At 37.6% G+C, this 11,286-nt stretch overlaps 1 pseudogene; it reads right to left on the bottom strand.

The window, feature by feature from the left end:
* Window positions 1-9,809: 9,809 nt before the first annotated feature.
* LOC102418501 lies at window positions 9,810-10,944 on the bottom strand (annotated as a pseudogene).
* Between the last annotated feature and the right edge of the window lie 342 nt (window positions 10,945-11,286).

Below are 11,286 nucleotides of genomic sequence, written 5' to 3'. Positions count from 1 at the left end.
GGCATCTCTGTCTTATTCCTATTCTTAGGGTCAAATGTTTTAATTTTTGTCCATTGATTATGATATTGGCTGTGGGTTTGTCATATATATCTTTTATCATGTTGAGGTATGATCCTTCTATTCCCACCTTGCTGAGAGTTTTTATCAAGAAAGGGTGTTGTATTTTGTCAAATGCTTTTTCTGAATCAATTGATATGACTATGTGATTTTTATTTTTCAATTTGTTTATGTGATGTATCACCTTTATTGATTTGCGGATATTGTACCATCCTTGCATTCCCAGGATAAATCCTACTTGGTCATGGTGTATGATCTTTGTGATGTACTGCTGGATCCGATTTGCTAGAATTTTGTTGAGGATTTTGGCATCTATGTTCATGAGGGATATTGGCCCATAATTCTCTTTCATTGTGCTGTCTTTATCTTATTTTGATATTAGGGTAATGCTGGCTTCATAGAATGAGCTTGGAAGTGTTCCTTCCTCTTGAATTTTTTGGAATAGTCTGAGGAGGATAGGTTTTATTTCTTCCTTGAATGTTTGGTAAAGCTCCCCTGTGAAGCCGTCTGGCCCAGGCTTTTTTTTTTTTTTTTGCTGGAAGCTTTTTGATGACTGCTTCAATTTATTCCATAGTTATTGGCCTACTGAGATTTTTAGATCCTTCCGGATTTAGTTTTTGAAGATTTTATTTTTCTAGGAATGTCTCCTTTCCCTCCAGGTTGTCTAGTTTGTTGGAATAAAGTTGTTTATAGTATTTTTTAACAATCCTTTGTATTTCTGTGGGGTCTGTTGTTATTTTACCTCTTTCATTTCTGATTTTGTTTATTTGGTTCCTCTCTCTTTGCTTCTTGGTGAGCCTGGCTAGAGGTTCATCAATCTTGTTTATCTTTTCAAAGAACCAGCTCCTTTTTCATTTATCTTTTGTATTGTTATTATATTTTTTGGTCTTTATGTCATTTATTTCTGCTCTGATCTTTATTATCTCCTTCCTTCTGCTCACTCTGGGCTTTTCTTGTTGCACTCTTTCTAATTATTTAAGTTGTACAGTTAGATGACTTACTAGCACTGATCTTTCTGGCTGCCTATCCATCATCCTTTGAATAGGTTTTCTAATTCTAGAAAAATCTCAGTGTAATTAGACTCACTCTTTAACAATAGATGGCCAAACTCAAATGTGTAGCCTCTCTTGCAGCTAAGAAGCAGGCATTTGATTTAGCCAAATAGGCACACTCATGTTAAGACATTACATTTGCAAGTGAGAAACATGAGGAAACTGACTCTAAATAAGGAGTCTCATGGCACATGTGATGTCAGAGGCATCCAACTTTTAAGAACAGCTATGGTATTGGTACGGGTGGCAGTAACATTTGCAGTAAAGTTGAGTTCCTGGAACTTTAGTATTTGGCAGCACCAAAAACTGCAATTTAGTCCTCATCAGGTCAGTTCTGTGGTGTGGTTTGGACATTTTTCCTGGAAACTTAACCTTAAACCTGTTTCTGCAGTCCTCCCAATGACACCGTGAACAGACTAATATCTGTTAATAAATGTATTTATTACTTTAAATAGCTGGAGTGGGTTTTGTTGTTTGCAACTAAGAACTCTGATACACTCTTTGTTCAACATCATTATTATTATTACTAGAGGCCCAGTGCATGAAAATTCATGCACTGGAAGTGGAGTCCCTCAACCTGGCCTGCCCCCTCTCATAGTCCAGGAGCTCTCAGGGGCAGGTTGTGACAGGCAATCAGGGGAAGGAGACGCCCCATCACATCTCTGCTGCTGCCACTGCCGGCAGCGCAAGCCTCTGCCGGCGCTGGTAACCTGAGCGTCGGGCAGCTCTGGGCGGCTGGGCAGCCAACATATGAGGCTTGCCTGTGCCTCGGGCTGGCACTGGGTGGTTGGGGGTCTGAGGGGACGGGGGGACTCCCAAGGCAGGCGTGTAGAGTGGCCAGCCCTTGCTGCGTGCCTGCCAACCTGGTGAGGCTGAGGGGACTGGATGTCACCACCTTGTGGCTGTGGGTGCTGCCATCTTTGAAGGCGGGGCAGTAAATTAGCATATTCCCTCCTAATTGGCTGTGGGCACTGCCATATTTGAGGGCGGGCGGTCAATTAGCATATTCCCTCCTTACTGGCCATCTTTCCGACAGTGTGAGGGTCAATTAGCATATTCCCTCTTTATTATATAGGATTATTATTATTTACACCACATTATTTACTCATGGCTCCATGCTTTTTTTCCTGTGCTTCTCTCTTGTTAACATGCATTCCATTCTCCCCACTTTGTCAAGCTTAGTTAATTTCTATTAGTTTTCAAAATCTGACATTGAAACCCTTTGAGTGTATACTGCAAGATTCACTTTTACCCTTTTAACTTACTTCAGCATAGAGTTCACAGTCTTCTTTAGCATCGCAAATTCAGCTGTCTTCCAATGAAGTTTATATTCTGAGGCTCTCCTTGAAGACACAGCACCTGGAACATAGAGTTCACCCAATGTTTATCACTTTACAACAGCTTGAATTCATTCTTTTACCAAGAATCTTTTTCTTCAATTAAATTTGTGTTCTTATTACAAAAGTAATACACACATATCTCTTCACTGTAAAAATTCAAACACAATAAAGCAAAGAATTATCTATTTATTAACAACTTTAAATCTCAGAGCAATAAAAGTATTTGTGTTATTCCTGCTATCTCCAAGCATATAGTTGATACAAAATAAATAGTTGTTGATTGAAAAGGCGATTCTTCCTCTTTCCACCAAAGAAGAGTAGTTATGATTTAGGTTCAACAAAACAGAAGCTCTCTCTCTTAAGACTTTAATATTTAAGCAAGTGAAAGAAAGCTTTATTGCAGTGCTCCATGAAGCTTCTGTTTTATGGCTTGTCCTTGGGTCTTGCCTCTTTGGTTCCAGACAACTTTTCAAGCCTGATCTTCCAGGTAGTCATTGATTCTCTGAGTTCCTGATAATCTTCCAATAATTCTCTTTTTAAAGATCATTATAGCCAGTTTTTCTTTCTTGAAATTAAGGACCTTGACCAACACACCTTTCTTTGATGACCATGCCAACCTCCCTTATTTTTTTCTCCCCAGAGCTTCATCCTCATGGAGATAACTGCCATATAACTCATATCTAGTAATATTCTGCTTTTAAGTGGTAATTGCTGTTGCATGAGCAAAATTGTAGATTTTTATAACTGGAAAATATCTTAAATATTCTCTTGTTTGATACTCTTATTTCAAAGCAAGGAAACTGAATCTCAGAAAGATGTTGAATCCAATATCCAGATCTCTAGAATTCAGGTCTCTTAATTGCCAATGTATACCATTATGTCACTCTACTTCTGTATAGACTCCTCGATGTCCTAATAAATAGATCATAAATGTCCTTAAAGTTTAAGAGTAAGATTTATTTACTTACTTTAAATTTTGTCTTATAATAGAAGGTAATTTTTCCCCAGATAAGGCATTTTTTCCTCTGAAATTTGTGATGCACTTGGACTTTTGAAAACAATTATCAAAAAAGAATAGAGAGAAATGAACAATTAGTCATATTCTCACCACTCAAAATGAATAACATCATTTTCTGGTATTTACCTTTAGACTGTTCCTTTTTTAAACATATAGAAAATTACATAGAAATTAAAATTATGTTTAAGGACCATCAATCATGTCAATTGCACTCATTTACCTGTTAATGGAAAACTACTATCAGAAATTGGTCTATATCATTCTAATATATTTTCTATGTATTCTTTCTACAGCTAATATATAATATTGTTATTAAATGTACTAGAGGCCCGGTGCACAAAATTCGTGCACAGGGGGGTCCCATCAGCCTGGCCTGCAATGACACCAGTGTCCCACACCCTGGCTGGAATCTGGTGAGAGGCCTTCCTGCCCACGCTCCCTCCCTCCCTCCCTCCCTCCCTCCACGGGCTGGGGCATGTGGGATGCTGGGGCTTGTGGCTGGGGTGATGTGGCCCCAGGGTCCTTTGTGCCCTGGCCCGCCTCTGGCCAGAGGCCCACCCTCCCTCTCTCCCTTCATGAGCCGGGGCACGCGGGATACTGGGGCTCATGGCCGGGGCGACACCACCCCAGCGTCCTGTGTGCCCCAGCCAGCCTCTGGCCAGAGGCCCCCCTGCCCGCCCTCCCTCCCTCCCTCTGGCTAGGCTGAGGAGACTGGGCACCTCCATCTTGTGGCTATGGGCACCGCCATCTTTGTGACAGTGATGGTTAATTTGCATATTACCCTTTTATTAGATAGAATGTTTTAATGATATAAAACCTACTGTTTTATATATTTCTAATTTAACTCATTATAATATATTTGAAAACTATCCATATTGATATAGCTCTAGTTTATTCTTTTTAGTTGCTAAATTCTTTCTTACCTAAAGTTCTCTAGAAATAACCTGAGGCAAAGGTTTTGCACTAAGGCTATTAGGAGGTAAAATCCTAAGGCATCAATAGCAAGAAAAGGAAAGAAAAAGAGGGAGGAATAACTTATTTGCTGGCTTTTTTACGCATCCTGTCTTATATGGATTTATATTTGTCCCTGAAGGTGTTGAACCCATGTTTCCCTATATAAATATTTCTAAGTTTTGTCATCTGGTCCCTCCCAGACACTACTGGGAAATCCAAATCTTACAACCATTGCATTAAATTTCATGTGAATCTGAAAGTGATAGAAGAAACCAGAGAATCCATGTATGCAGTTGGATCAGGTTTGGGTATTGAAGCTACTTCAGTTCTTGTCTCAGTAGGTGCAATGGAAGTCATGCCATTGCTAAGACAGGTTCTCCATTGAGTAAATAGCTAAAAGCCATTGGTAGATAAATGGGAGGCAAAGGCCAAGTGCATCTGATGAAATGCACAATTGGGGCCCTATTATATATTCAATTCCATCATATGACTAAATGACATTTCATTTACACCTCCTTCTATTGATAGACATTCAGTCTGTTTCCAGTTTTTTACCATTGCAGAAAATGGTGAAGAATCAATATCTCTTTTTTTAATTATTTTTGAGAATATTTAGTAAATTTACTCAAATGGAGCTTATATGATACAGAACTGAAAATATTAAAAATCTATATACAATAGACAGTGAATATAAATTAGCCAACTCTATGAATATTTCCAGCTAAGCACACATACAAATACATATTCACCTCTTTCTTTTATATAGGAATAACACATACATACATGACATGACTATTCTGGCAAAAAAATTTCAGAGATATTAAAAATATTCTCAAGTTTTAAAGATGGTATGGAATCAGTTTTGACAACATTCCACATGAATGGAAACCCCTGATTTAATTCTGTAACTTTCATGCCAGAAGCATGTTGATTTTACTTCTTTTTAAACAGATCTTGGTATCATATACATTGGCTTATTAATAATTAAGGCATTTTGTTTACACAGTATCTCAGTGTGGACAAAAAACTTTTAGTATTGATTGTCTGCAATGATGTTTAAAACTTTCAAAGTCTTTCAACATAAGAAAATAGCTGCACACATTTGAGTGTTTTCTTATAAAACACAATCTTAAAAAAAGTAATGATTTAAATGAAAAAAAAAGCTGGGGTAGCAATACTTATATTGGACAAATTAGATCTCAAAGTGAAGGACATAACAAGAGATAAAGAAGGCCCTTCATAATACTAAAGGGAACAATCCAACAAGAAAATATAACTCTGGTAAACATATACACACCCAATACAGGAGCACCCAAATACATAAAAAAAAACTTTTGGAGGATATCAAGGGAGAGATTGATAGCAATACAGTCATAGTTGGGGACTTTAATACCCCACTATCACCATTGGACAAATACTCTAAACAAAAAATCAGCAAAGAAACATCAATCCTAAATGATGCACTAGATCATATGGAATTATTTGACATCTTCAGAACATTTCACCCCAAAGCTGCAGAATATACATTCTTCTCAAGTGCACATTGGTCATTTTCAAAGATAGACCATATATTGGGTCACAGGCAAAGTCTCTTCAAATTCAAGAACATAGAAATCATATCAAGCATCATCTCAGATCACAATGGCATAAAACTAGAAATCAAGTACAATAAAAACCATTAAAAAAATCAAACACCTGGAGGCTAAATACCATGCTATTAAACAATGACTGGGTTACAAGAGAGGTCGAAGAAGAAATAAAAAGCATCATGGCAACAAACGACAATGAACATACAACAATCCAAAATCTATGGGACACAGTGAAAGCAGTCTTGAGAGGGAAGTTCATAGCTCTATAGGCCTGCCTCAAAAAACAAGAAACAATGGTAATAAATTATGTAACCCTACAACTCAAAGAGTAGAAAGAGAGCAACAAGAAAAGCCCAGTATAAGCAGAAGGAAGGAAATAATAAAGATCAGAGCAGAGATAAATGACATAGAGACAAAAAAAAAACCAACAATACAAAAGATCAACAAAACCAAGAGCTGGTTCTTTGAAAGGATAAACAAGATTGATGAACCTCTAGCCAGGCTCACCAAGAAGCAAAGAGAGAGGACCCAAATAAACAAAATGAGAAATGAAAGAGGTGAAATAACAACCGATCCCACAGAAATACAAACAATTAAGAAAAAATACTATGAACAACTCTATTCCAACAAAATGGACAACCTAGATGAAATGGACATATTCTTAGAAAAATACAAGCTCCCAAAACTCAACCAAGAAGAGTCAAAAAACCTGAATAGGTTGTTATCTACTGAAGAAATTGAAACAGCGGTCAAAAATCTTCCAGCAAACAAAAGCCATGGTCAGGATGGCTTTACAGGGGAGTTCTACCAAGCATTCAAAGAACTAAAATCTATCCTCCTCAGACTATTCCAAAAAATTCAAGAGGAAGGCACACTTCTAAGCTCTTTCTATGAAGCCAGCATTACCCTAATACCAAAACCAGATAAAGACACCACAAAAAAGAGAACTTCAGGTCAATATCCTTGACGAACACAGATGCTAAAATCCTCAACAAAATCCTAGCAAATTGGATCCAGCATTACATTAGAACAATCATACACCATGACCAAGTGGGATTTATTCCAGGGACAAACTGAGAGACAAAAATCACATAATCATATCAATTGATGCAGAAAAAGCATTTGACAAAATCCAACACCCTTTCTTCATAAAAACTCTCAGCAAAGTGGGAATAGAGGGATCATACCTCAACATAATAAAAGCCCTATATGACAAACCTACAGCCAACATCAAACTCAATGGGCAAAAACTAAATCCATTTCCCCTAAGAACAGTACAAGATAAGGATGCCCACTTTCACAACTCCTGTTCGACATAGTACTAGAAGTACTAGCCATAGCAATCAGACAAGAAGAAAAAATAAAAGGCATTAAAATTGGAAAAGAAGAAGTAAAACTGTCCTTATTTGCAGAGGACATGATATTATACATAGAAAACCCCAAAGACTTCATCAAAAAACTACTAGACCTAATAAATGAATTTGGCAATGTAGCAGAACACAAAATTAACACCCATAAATCTATGTTTTTTTTATACACCAATAATGAACTCACAGAAAGAGAAATGAAAAACAATCCCATTTACCATTGCATCAAAAAAATTAAGATACCTAGGAATAAACTTAACCAACGACATAAAAGACCTGTACTCAGAAAATTACAAGACATTGAAAAAAGAGATAGAGGAAGACATAAACAAATGGAAGAACATACCATGTTCATGGATTGGAAGAATCAACATCATTAAAATGTCCATACTACCTAAAGCAATCTATAGATTCAATGCAATACCTATTAAAATACCAAAGATCTAGAACAAACTCTCCTAAAATTCATCTGGATTAAATAAAGACTCACAACTATCCTGAGAAAGAAGAACAGAGTTGGAGGGATCACAATACCAGACATCAAACTATATTACCAAGCCACGGTTCTCAAAACTGCCTGGTACTGGCACAAGAACAGACATATACCAATGGAACAGAATAGAGGACCCAGAAATTGACCCAAGCCATTAGACTCAATTAGTATTCGACAAAGGAGGCAAGAGCATACAATAGAGTCAAAACAGCCTCTTTAATAAATGCTGCTGGAAAATTTGGTCAGATACATGCAAATAAAAATGAAACTAGATCACAAACTTACACCATACACAAAAACAAACTCAAAATGGTTAATGGACTTGAATGTAAGACGGGAAACCTACAAGATAAAAATCCTACAAGACTCCATAGGCAGCAAAATTTCAGGCATATATCATAGCAATATCTTTACAGACACAGATCCTAGGGCAAGAGAGACTAAGGAGAAAATAAACAAATGGGATTAAATCAAAATAAAAAGCTTCTGCACAGCAAAAGAAACCATCAACAGAACAACAAGAAAGCCCACTGCATGGGAGAACATATTTGCCAATGTTATCTCCAATAAAGGTTTAATCTCCAACATTTACAGGGAACTCATACAATTCAACAAAAGGAAAATAAACAATCCAATCAAAAAATGAGCAAAGGACCTAAATAGAATATTTTCAAAAGAGGACACTCAGAAAGCCAAGAGACACATGAAAACATGCTCAAAGTCACTAATCATCTGAGATATGCAAATCAAAACAACAATGAGGTACCACCTCATACCTGTCAGAATGGCTATCATTAACAAATCAACAAATGACAAGTGCTGGAGAGGATGCGGAGAAAAAGGAACCCTCCTTCATTGCTGGTGGGAATGCAGACTGGTGCAGCCATTGTTGAAAACAGTATGGCGTTTCCTTAAAAATTTAAAAATGAAACTGCCATTTGACCCAGTGATACCACTTCTAGGAATATATCCCAAGAAAACAGAAACACCAATTAGAAAAGATATATGCACCCCCATGTTCATAGCAGCACAATTTACAATAGCTATGATTTGGAAACAGCCTAAGTGCCCATCAGCAGATGAGTGGATTAGAAAACCATGGTACATCTACACAATGGAATACTACACTGCTATACAAAAGAAGGAATTCTTACCATTTGCAGCATCATGGATGGAACTGGAGAGCATTATGCTAAGTGAAGTAAGCCATGAAGTGAAAGAAAAACACCACGTGATCTCACACATTTATGGATAATAAAGACCATTATAAACTGAGGAACAAAAAGACAGATACAGAGGCAGAGAAGCATGGAATAGACTGTCAAATTACAGTGGGAAGGCTGGGGAGTGTTGGTGGGGGCGGGTAAGAGATCAACCGAAGAACTTGTATGCATGCATATAAGCATAACCAATGGACACAAGACATTGGTTGTCTTGGGGGGTGAAGGGGGTGATGGCATGTGCCGGGGGGTAGGGGAGGCCAGAGGAAGGTCAATGGGGAAAAAAAGGAAACATATGTACTACTATCTGTAATACTTTAAACAATAAAATAAAATTTTAAAAAAAGTAATGATTGGTCTTTGCTTTTTCTAGTAATAAGTTTTGTCTTATTTTTTTCACATAATATAAAGTATATTCTATGAAGCATTGCATTAAGATCCAGTTGTTCTTGCCAAGTAACCATATAAATCCCAAATGCAGCAAAGGTGAACAATCTTCATAGTGCACTTTCACCTTATTAAAGTTGAAGCTGCTCCTTTCAGATATTTTTCCACTTCAATGTGAAGTAGATTGTTAGGATTTTGTTATTGGTTTCATATGTTGCTTTAAAAGAAAACAGGTTTGATTTCTTTCACAGTTCTCCAATGAGGCATGTTTGGAAATCATATAGTCCAGGGATGTTTTGAATAACCAAATGCTCTTTAGTAGATGAAGTCTTTCAATGCACCTGTAATAAATAAGCACCTACACCCTTAGCTATATTACCAGTGTATCCTGGAACCAAAGTAAGATGGTTTTCTTGTTCCCATAATCTACTTAATTGTTGTTTTAAAATATGAATATTTCCATCATTTGTAATGTCTGTTTTGGATGATAGTTCTGACCACCACCTTTTTATGATTGCTTGAAGCCAGTTTAAACCAACTACTACATATTCTTCAAATTTGTTTTTAAGTAGTGACTGTACAAGAGGCAACAAGTCTACACAGCAGCCGAGTGAGATGTATTGTTTTCCTTCTTGTAAACTATTGGTAAGCTCAGGAAGGCAATCCACCACCACTCCAAGGTCTTCTATCCTCACCAAATAAGCTACAAGTTCACTTATACTTCTCTTTTTCCAATAAGTTAAAGCTACATTCAATCTCAAATTCCTGCTGAACAAAACCTGTGCCATTTTTTCATGATCCTGAGAAACCTCAGAAAAAACCCCACTGTATTTTGATGATGCGCTTTCTGTCTGTGAAGAACCAGAATCACTGGAGTTAGGCAAATATGTTTGACTATCATGGTGTAATTTTTCAGGCAGGTGGTCTGCACAAGCCAGTTCATTTTCTTTATTTGCATGTCACAGCTCCCACTTCTAGGGGACTGTTTCTTTTTAAAACAAGAATTTGGAAAAGGATAATGAACTTTCTTTCTGTGGTAGATCACCTTATCTGTTTTTTTTTTTAAAGTATATTTTATTGTTCTTTACAGAGAGGAAGGGAGAGGGATAGAGAGTCAGAAACATCCATGAGAGAGAAAAATCGATCAGCTGCCTACTGCACACCCCCAACTGGGGATGTGCCTGCAACCAAGGTACATGCCCTTGACCGGAATTGAACCCGGGACCCTTCAGTCCGCAGGCCGACCCTCTATCCACTGAACCAAACCAGTCAGGGCTTATCTGGGCTTTTAACAGCGAGTCCAACTGTTCTATTTATGTAAGCAGCCAACTGTTTTGGAGATTTCTTAACCTCCTTCATGCTCTTATTAGTGAAATTAGAGATCCTTTATCTAGGACGATCAATGGAATGATCCTCAATATTATTATAAAAGTTCTGTTTTATAACATTGTGGTTTTCAGATGCCATAATCTCTTAAATACCGGTGCCTCAATGTACCGCGGCACCTCAGTCAAGCCCTGGCACTAACCAACTGCACCTGAAAGCCAAGAGAGTCCCTGAGCTCCCGAGCCAAGCCCCACTCAGGGCCATTCAAACGCGGCCTCGCCAATTATTATTATTTTTTAAAATTTAAATTCTTTATTGTTTAAAGTATTACATAAGTCTCCTTTTTCTCCCATTGACCTCTCCCTTACCTACCCCACCCCCCCAGCACATGCCCTCATCCCCCAACCCTCCGCCTGTATCCATTGGTTATGCTCATGTGTATGCATAAAAGTTCTTTGGTTGATCTCCTAACCCCTCAGCCAC

The sequence above is a fragment of the Myotis lucifugus genome, unplaced genomic scaffold (genome assembly GCF_000147115.1).
Source record: "Myotis lucifugus unplaced genomic scaffold, Myoluc2.0 scaffold_2, whole genome shotgun sequence".
Taxonomy (NCBI): Eukaryota; Metazoa; Chordata; class Mammalia; order Chiroptera; family Vespertilionidae; genus Myotis; species Myotis lucifugus.
Note: the sequence above shows the minus strand (reverse complement) of the source record. Positions and strands in the feature narration are given on the sequence as shown.